Source organism: Maylandia zebra, unplaced genomic scaffold (genome assembly GCF_041146795.1).
Source record: "Maylandia zebra isolate NMK-2024a unplaced genomic scaffold, Mzebra_GT3a scaffold22, whole genome shotgun sequence".
In the NCBI taxonomy this organism is placed as follows: Eukaryota; Metazoa; Chordata; class Actinopteri; order Cichliformes; family Cichlidae; genus Maylandia; species Maylandia zebra.
In genome coordinates this window covers 113472-122884 of record NW_027490052.1, presented here as the reverse complement: position 1 = coordinate 122884, position 9413 = coordinate 113472, and positions in this window count along the sequence as shown.

Here is a 9413-nt window from a genome sequence, read left to right as displayed (position 1 = left end):
CACAAGGGCTGGCAAGGCTTTCGGTGCCTGGGGAGCGGACACCCGCACAAAGGGTGGCCAGGCGGCCCGGTCCGGGTTTTTTCTTCTTTTCTTCTTTCTTTCACACGCCTGGTGGGCGGTGCCACCCGATCACAAGGGCTGGCAAGGCTTTCGGAGCCTGGGGAGCGGACACCCGCACAAAGGGTGGCCAGGCGGCCCGGTCCGGGTTTTTTCTTCTTTTCTTCTTTCTTTCACACGCCTGGTGGGCGGTGCCACCCGATCACAAGGGCTGGCAAGGCTTTCGGAGCCTGGGGAGCGGACACCCGCACAAAGGGTGGCCAGGCGGCCCGGTCCGGGTTTTTTCTTCTTTTCTTCTTTCTTTCACACGCCTGGTGGGCGGTGCCACCCGATCACAAGGGCTGGCAAGGCTTTCGGTGCCTGGGGAGCGGACACCCGCACAAAGGGTGGCCAGGCGGCCCGGTCCGGGTTTTTTCTTCTTTTCTTCTTTCTTTCACACGCCTGGTGGGCGGTGCCACCCGATCACAAGGGCTGGCAAGGCTTTCGGTGCCTGGGGAGCGGACACCCGCACAAAGGGTGGCCAGGCGGCCCGGTCCGGGTTTTTTCTTCTTTTCTTCTTTCTTTCACACGCCTGGTGGGCGGTGCCACCCGATCACAAGGGCTGGCAAGGCTTTCGGAGCCTGGGGAGCGGACACCCGCACAAAGGGTGGCCAGGCGGCCCGGTCCGGGTTTTTTCTTCTTTTCTTCTTTCTTTCACACGCCTGGTGGGCGGTGCCACCCGATCACAAGGGCTGGCAAGGCTTTCGGTGCCTGGGGAGCGGACACCCGCACAAAGGGTGGCCAGGCGGCCCGGTCCGGGTTTTTTCTTCTTTTCTTCTTTCTTTCACACGCCTGGTGGGCGGTGCCACCCGATCACAAGGGCTGGCAAGGCTTTCGGTGCCTGGGGAGCGGACACCCGCACAAAGGGTGGCCAGGCGGCCCGGTCCGGGTTTTTTCTTCTTTTCTTCTTTCTTTCACACGCCTGGTGGGCGGTGCCACCCGATCACAAGGGCTGGCAAGGCTTTCGAAGCCTGGGGAGCGGACACCCGCACAAAGGGTGGCCAGGCGGCCCGGTCCGGGTTTTTTCTTCTTTTCTTCTTTCTTTCACACGCCTGGTGGGCGGTGCCACCCGATCACAAGGGCTGGCAAGGCTTTCGGAGCCTGGGGAGCGGACACCCGCACAAAGGGTGGCCAGGCGGCCCGGTCCGGCTTTTTTCTTCTTTTCTTCTTTCTTTCACACGCCTGATGGGCGGTGCCACCCGATCACAAGGGCTGGCAAGGCTTTCGGAGCCTGGGAGCGGACACCCGCACAAAGGGTGGCCAGGCAGCCCGGTCCGGGTTTTTTCTTCTTTTCTTCTTTCTTTCACACGCCTGGTGGGCGGTGCCACCCGATCACAAGGGCTGGCAAGGCTTTCGGTGCCTGGGGAGCGGACACCCGCACAAAGGGTGGCCAGGCGGCCCGGTCCGGGTTTTTTCTTCTTTTCTTCTTTCTTTCACACGCCTGGTGGGCGGTGCCACCCGATCACAAGGGCTGGCAAGGCTTTCGGTGCCTGGGGAGCGGACACCCGCACAAAGGGTGGCCAGGCGGCCCGGTCCGGGTTTTTTCTTCTTTTCTTCTTTCTTTCACACGCCTGGTGGGCGGTGCCACCCGATCACAAGGGCTGGCAAGGCTTTCGGAGCCTGGGGAGCGGACACCCGCACAAAGGGTGGCCAGGCGGCCCGGTCCAGGGTTTTTTCTTCTTTTCTTCTTTCTTTCACACGCCTGGTGGGCGGTGCCACCCGATCACAAGGGCTGGCAAGGCTTTCGGTGCCTGGGGAGCGGACACCCGCACAAAGGGTGGCCAGGCGGCCCGGTCCGGGTTTTTTCTTCTTTTCTTCTTTCTTTCACACGCCTGGTGGGCGGTGCCACCCGATCACAAGGGCTGGCAAGGCTTTCGGAGCCTGGGGAGCGGACACCCGCACAAAGGGTGGCCAGGCGGCCCGGTCCGGCTTTTTTCTTCTTTTCTTCTTTCTTTCACACGCCTGGTGGGCGGTGCCACCCGATCACAAGGGCTGGCAAGGCTTTCGGAGCCTGGGGAGCGGACACCCGCACAAAGGGTGGCCAGGCGGCCCGGTCCGGGTTTTTTCTTCTTTTCTTCTTTCTTTCACACGCCTGGTGGGCGGTGCCACCCGATCACAAGGGCTGGCAAGGCTTTCGGAGCCTGGGGAGCGGACACCCGCACAAAGGGTGGCCAGGCGGCCCGGTCCGGGTTTTTCTTCTTTTCTTCTTTCTTTCACACGCCTGGTGGGCGGTGCCACCCGATCACAAGGGCTGGCAAGGCTTTCGGAGCCTGGGGAGCGGACACCCGCACAAAGGGTGGCCAGGCGGCCCGGTCCGGGTTTTTTCTTCTTTTCTTCTTTCTTTCACACGCCTGGTGGGCGGTGCCACCCGATCACAAGGGCTGGCAAGGCTTTCGGAGCCTGGGGAGCGGACACCCGCACAAAGGGTGGCCAGGCGGACCGGTCCGGGTTTTTTCTTCTTTTCTTCTTTCTTTCACACGCCTGGTGGGCGGTGCCACCCGATCACAAGGGCTGGCAAGGCTTTCGGAGCCTGGGGAGCGGACACCCGCACAAAGGGTGGCCAGGCGGCCCGGTCCGGGTTTTTTCTTCTTTTCTTCTTTCTTTCACACGCCTGGTGGGCGGTGCCACCCGATCACAAGGGCTGGCAAGGCTTTCAGAGCCTGGGGAGCGGACACCCGCAGAAAGGGTGGCCAGGCGGCCCGGTCCGGGTTTTTTCTTCTTTTCTTCTTTCTTTCACACGCCTGGTGGGCGGTGCCACCCGATCACAAGGGCTGGCAAGGCTTTCGGAGCCTGGGGAGCGGACACCCGCACAAAGGGTGGCCAGGCGGCCCGGTCCGGGTTTTTTCTTCTTTTCTTCTTTCTTTCACACGCCTGGTGGGCGGTGCCACCCGATCACAAGGGCTGGCAAGGCTTTCGGAGCCTGGGGAGCGGACACCCGCACAAAGGGTGGCCAGGCGGCCCGGTCCGGGTTTTTTCTTCTTTTCTTCTTTCTTCCACACGCCTGGTGGGCGGTGCCACCCGATCACAAGGGCTGGCAAGGCTTTCGGAGCCTGGGGAGCGGACACCCGCACAAAGGGTGGCCAGGCGGCCCGGTCCGGGTTTTTTCTTCTTTTCTTCTTTCTTTCACACGCCTGGTGGGCGGTGCCACCCGATCACAAGGGCTGGCAAGGCTTTCGGAGCCTGGGGAGCGGACACCCGCACAAAGGGTGGCCAGGCGGCCCGGTCCGGGTTTTTTCTTCTTTTCTTCTTTCTTTCACACGCCTGGTGGGCGGTGCCACCCGATCACAAGGGCTGGCAAGGCTTTCGGAGCCTGGGGAGCGGACACCCGCACAAAGGGTGGCCAGGCGGCCCGGTCCGGGTTTTTTCTTCTTTTCTTCTTTCTTTCACACGCCTGGTGGGCGGTGCCACCCGATCACAAGGGCTGGCAAGGCTTTCGGAGCCTGGGGAGGGTCCGGGTTTTTTCTTCTTTTCTTCTTTCTTTCACACGCCTGGTGGGCGGTGCCACCCGATCACAAGGGCTGGCAAGGCTTTCGGAGCCTGGGGAGCGGACACCCGCACAAAGGGTGGCCAGGCGGCCCGGTCCGGGTTTTTTCTTCTTTTCTTCTTTCTTTCACACGCCTGGTGGGCGGTGCCACCCGATCACAAGGGCTGGCAAGGCTTTCGGAGCCTGGGGAGCGGACACCCGCACAAAGGGTGGCCAGGCGGCCCGGTCCGGGTTTTTTCTTCTTTTCTTCTTTCTTTCACACGCCTGGTGGGCGGTGCCACCCGATCACAAGGGCTGGCAAGGCTTTCGGTGCCTGGGGAGCGGACACCCGCACAAAGGGTGGCCAGGCGGCCCGGTCCGGGTTTTTTCTTCTTTTCTTCTTTCTTTCACACGCCTGGTGGGCGGTGCCACCCGATCACAAGGGCTGGCAAGGCTTTCGGAGCCTGGGGAGCGGACACCCGCACAAAGGGTGGCCAGGCGGCCCGGTCCGGGTTTTTTCTTCTTTTCTTCTTTCTTTCACACGCCTGGTGGGCGGTGCCACCCGATCACAAGGGCTGGCAAGGCTTTCGGTGCCTGGGGAGCGGACACCCGCACAAAGGGTGGCCAGGCGGCCCGGTCCGGGTTTTTTCTTCTTTTCTTCTTTCTTTCACACTCCTGGTGGGCGGTGCCACCCGATCACAAGGGCTGGCAAGGCTTTCGGAGCCTGGGGAGCGGACACCCGCACAAAGGGTGGCCAGGCGGCCCGGTCCGGGTTTTTTCTTCTTTTCTTCTTTCTTTCACACGCCTGGTGGGCGGTGCCACCCGATCACAAGGGCTGGCAAGGCTTTCGGAGCCTGGGGAGCGGACACCCGCACAAAGGGTGGCCAGGCGGCCCGGTCCGGGTTTTTTCTTCTTTTCTTCTTTCTTTCACACGCCTGGTGGGCGGTGCCACCCGATCACAAGGGCTGGCAAGGCTTTCGGTGCCTGGGGAGCGGACACCCGCACAAAGGGTGGCCAGGCGGCCCGGTCCGGGTTTTTTCTTCTTTTCTTCTTTCTTTCACACGCCTGGTGGGCGGTGCCACCCGATCACAAGGGCTGGCAAGGCTTTCGGTGCCTGGGGAGCGGACACCCGCACAAAGGGTGGCCAGGCGGCCCGGTCCGGGTTTTTTCTTCTTTTCTTCTTTCTTTCACACGCCTGGTGGGCGGTGCCACCCGATCACAAGGGCTGGCAAGGCTTTCGGAGCCTGGGGAGCGGACACCCGCACAAAGGGTGGCCAGGCGGCCCGGTCCGGGTTTTTTCTTCTTTTCTTCTTTCTTTCACACGCCTGGTGGGCGGTGCCACCCGATCACAAGGGCTGGCAAGGCTTTCGGTGCCTGGGGAGCGGACACCCGCACAAAGGGTGGCCAGGCGGCCCGGTCCGGGTTTTTTCTTCTTTTCTTCTTTCTTTCACACGCCTGGTGGGCGGTGCCACCCGATCACAAGGGCTGGCAAGGCTTTCGGTGTCTGGGGAGCGGACACCCGCACAAAGGGTGGCCAGGCGGCCCGGTCCGGGTTTTTTCTTCTTTTCTTCTTTCTTTCACACGCCTGGTGGGCGGTGCCACCCGATCACAAGGGCTGGCAAGGCTTTCGAAGCCTGGGGAGCGGACACCCGCACAAAGGGTGGCCAGGCGGCCCGGTCCGGGTTTTTTCTTCTTTTCTTCTTTCTTTCACACGCCTGGTGGGCGGTGCCACCCGATCACAAGGGCTGGCAAGGCTTTCGGAGCCTGGGGAGCGGACACCCGCACAAAGGGTGGCCAGGCGGCCCGGTCCGGCTTTTTTCTTCTTTTCTTCTTTCTTTCACACGCCTGGTGGGCGGTGCCACCCGATCACAAGGGCTGGCAAGGCTTTCGGAGCCTGGGGAGCGGACACCCGCACAAAGGGTGGCCAGGCGGCCCGGTCCGGGTTTTTTCTTCTTTTCTTCTTTCTTTCACACGCCTGGTGGGCGGTGCCACCCGATCACAAGGGCTGGCAAGGCTTTCGGTGCCTGGGGAGCGGACACCCGCACAAAGGGTGGCCAGGCGGCCCGGTCCGGGTTTTTTCTTCTTTTCTTCTTTCTTTCACACGCCTGGTGGGCGGTGCCACCCGATCACAAGGGCTGGCAAGGCTTTCGGTGCCTGGGGAGCGGACACCCGCACAAAGGGTGGCCAGGCGGCCCGGTCCGGGTTTTTTCTTCTTTTCTTCTTTCTTTCACACGCCTGGTGGGCGGTGCCACCCGATCACAAGGGCTGGCAAGGCTTTCGGAGCCTGGGGAGCGGACACCCGCACAAAGGGTGGCCAGGCGGCCCGGTCCAGGTTTTTTCTTCTTTTCTTCTTTCTTTCACACGCCTGGTGGGCGGTGCCACCCGATCACAAGGGCTGGCAAGGCTTTCGGTGCCTGGGGAGCGGACACCCGCACAAAGGGTGGCCAGGCGGCCCGGTCCGGGTTTTTTCTTCTTTTCTTCTTTCTTTCACACGCCTGGTGGGCGGTGCCACCCGATCACAAGGGCTGGCAAGGCTTTCGGAGCCTGGGGAGCGGACACCCGCACAAAGGGTGGCCAGGCGGCCCGGTCCGGCTTTTTTCTTCTTTTCTTCTTTCTTTCACACGCCTGGTGGGCGGTGCCACCCGATCACAAGGGCTGGCAAGGCTTTCGGAGCCTGGGGAGCGGACACCCGCACAAAGGGTGGCCAGGCGGCCCGGTCCGGGTTTTTTCTTCTTTTCTTCTTTCTTTCACACGCCTGGTGGGCGGTGCCACCCGATCACAAGGGCTGGCAAGGCTTTCGGAGCCTGGGGAGCGGACACCCGCACAAAGGGTGGCCAGGCGGCCCGGTCCGGCTTTTTTCTTCTTTTCTTCTTTCTTTCACACGCCTGGTGGGCGGTGCCACCCGATCACAAGGGCTGGCAAGGCTTTCGGAGCCTGGGGAGCGGACACCCGCACAAAGGGTGGCCAGGCGGCCCGGTCCGGCTTTTTTCTTCTTTTCTTCTTTCTTTCACACGCCTGGTGGGCGGTGCCACCCGATCACAAGGGCTGGCAAGGCTTTCGGAGCCTGGGGAGCGGACACCCGCACAAAGGGTGGCCAGGCGGCCCGGTCCGGGTTTTTTCTTCTTTTCTTCTTTCTTTCACACGCCTGGTGGGCGGTGCCACCCGATCACAAGGGCTGGCAAGGCTTTCGGAGCCTGGGGAGCGGACACCCGCACAAAGGGTGGCCAGGCGGCCCGGTCCGGGTTTTTTCTTCTTTTCTTCTTTCTTTCACACGCCTGGTGGGCGGTGCCACCCGATCACAAGGGCTGGCAAGGCTTTCGGAGCCTGGGGAGCGGACACCCGCACAAAGGGTGGCCAGGCGGCCCGGTCCGGGTTTTTTCTTCTTTTCTTCTTTCTTTCACACGCCTGGTGGGCGGTGCCACCCGATCACAAGGGCTGGCAAGGCTTTCGGAGCCTGGGGAGCGGACACCCGCACAAAGGGTGGCCAGGCGGCCCGGTCCGGGTTTTTTCTTCTTTTCTTCTTTCTTTCACACGCCTGGTGGGCGGTGCCACCCGATCACAAGGGCTGGCAAGGCTTTCGGAGCCTGGGGAGCGGACACCCGCACAAAGGGTGGCCAGGCGGCCCGGTCCGGGTTTTTTCTTCTTTTCTTCTTTCTTTCACACGCCTGGTGGGCGGTGCCACCCGATCACAAGGGCTGGCAAGGCTTTCGGAGCCTGGGGAGCGGACACCCGCACAAAGGGTGGCCAGGCGGCCCGGTCCAGGTTTTTTCTTCTTTTCTTCTTTCTTTCACACGCCTGGTGGGCGGTGCCACCCGATCACAAGGGCTGGCAAGGCTTTCGGAGCCTGGGGAGCGGACACCCGCACAAAGGGTGGCCAGGCGGCCCGGTCCGGGTTTTTTCTTCTTTTCTTCTTTCTTTCACACGCCTGGTGGGCGGTGCCACCCGATCACAAGGGCTGGCAAGGCTTTCGGTGCCTGGGGAGCGGACACCCGCACAAAGGGTGGCCAGGCGGCCCGGTCCGGGTTTTTTCTTCTTTTCTTCTTTCTTTCACACGCCTGGTGGGCGGTGCCACCCGATCACAAGGGCTGGCAAGGCTTTCGGAGCCTGGGGAGCGGACACCCGCACAAAGGGTGGCCAGGCGGCCCGGTCCGGGTTTTTTCTTCTTTTCTTCTTTCTTTCACACGCCTGGTGGGCGGTGCCACCCGATCACAAGGGCTGGCAAGGCTTTCGGTGCCTGGGGAGCGGACACCCGCACAAAGGGTGGCCAGGCGGCCCGGTCCGGGTTTTTTCTTCTTTTCTTCTTTCTTTCACACGCCTGGTGGGCGGTGCCACCCGATCACAAGGGCTGGCAAGGCTTTCGGAGCCTGGGGAGCGGACACCCGCACAAAGGGTGGCCAGGCGGCCCGGTCCGGGTTTTTTCTTCTTTTCTTCTTTCTGTCACACGCCTGGTGGGCTGTGCCACCTGATCACAAGGGCTGGCAAGGCTTTCGGAGCCTGGGGAGCGGACACCCGCACAAAGGGTGGCCAGGCGGCCCGGTCCGGGTTTTTTCTTCTTTTCTTCTTTCTTTCACACGCCTGGTGGGCGGTGCCACCCGATCACAAGGGCTGTCAAGGCTTTCGGAGCCTGGGGAGCGGACACCCGCACAAAGGGTGGCCAGGCGGCCCGGTCCGGGTTTTTTCTTCTTTTCTTCTTTCTTTCACACGCCTGGTGGGCGGTGCCACCCGATCACAAGGGCTGGCAAGGCTTTCGGAGCCTGGGGAGCGGACACCCGCACAAAGGGTGGCCAGGCGGCCCGGTCCGGGTTTTTTCTTCTTTTCTTCTTTCTTTCACACGCCTGGTGGGCGGTGCCAGCCGATCACAAGGGCTGGCAAGGCTTTCGGAGCCTGGGGAGCGGACACCCGCACAAAGGGTGGCCAGGCGGCCCGGTCCGGCTTTTTTCTTCTTTTCTTCTTTCTTTCACACGCCTGGTGGGCGGTGCCACCCGATCACAAGGGCTGGCAAGGCTTTCGGAGCCTGGGGAGCGGACACCCGCACAAAGGGTGGCCAGGCGGCCCGGTCCGGGTTTTTTCTTCTTTTCTTCTTTCTTCCACACGCCTGGTGGGCGGTGCCACCCGATCACAAGGGCTGGCAAGGCTTTCGGAGCCTGGGGAGCGGACACCCGCACAAAGGGTGGCCAGGCGGCCCGGTCCGGGTTTTTTCTTCTTTTCTTCTTTCTTTCACACGCCTGGTGGGCGGTGCCACCCGATCACAAGGGCTGGCAAGGCTTTCGGAGCCTGGGGAGCGGACACCCGCACAAAGGGTGGCCAGGCGGCCCGGTCCGGCTTTTTTCTTCTTTTCTTCTTTCTTTCACACGCCTGGTGGGCGGTGCCACCCGATCACAAGGGCTGGCAAGGCTTTCGGAGCCTGGGGAGCGGACACCCGCACAAAGGGTGGCCAGGCGGCCCGGTCCGGGTTTTTTCTTCTTTTCTTCTTTCTTCCACACGCCTGGTGGGCGGTGCCACCCGATCACAAGGGCTGGCAAGGCTTTCGGAGCCTGGGGAGCGGACACCCGCACAAAGGGTGGCCAGGCGGCCCGGTCCGGGTTTTTTCTTCTTTTCTTCTTTCTTTCACACGCCTGGTGGGCGGTGCCACCCGATCACAAGGGCTGGCAAGGCTTTCGGAGCCTGGGGAGCGGACACCCGCACAAAGGGTGGCCAGGCGGCCCGGTCCGGGTTTTTTCTTCTTTTCTTCTTTCTTTCACACGCCTGGTGGGCGGTGCCACCCGATCACAAGGGCTGGCAAGGCTTTCGGAGCCTGGGGAGCGGACACCCGCACAAAGGGTGGCCAGGCGGCCCGGTCCGGCTTTTTTCTTCT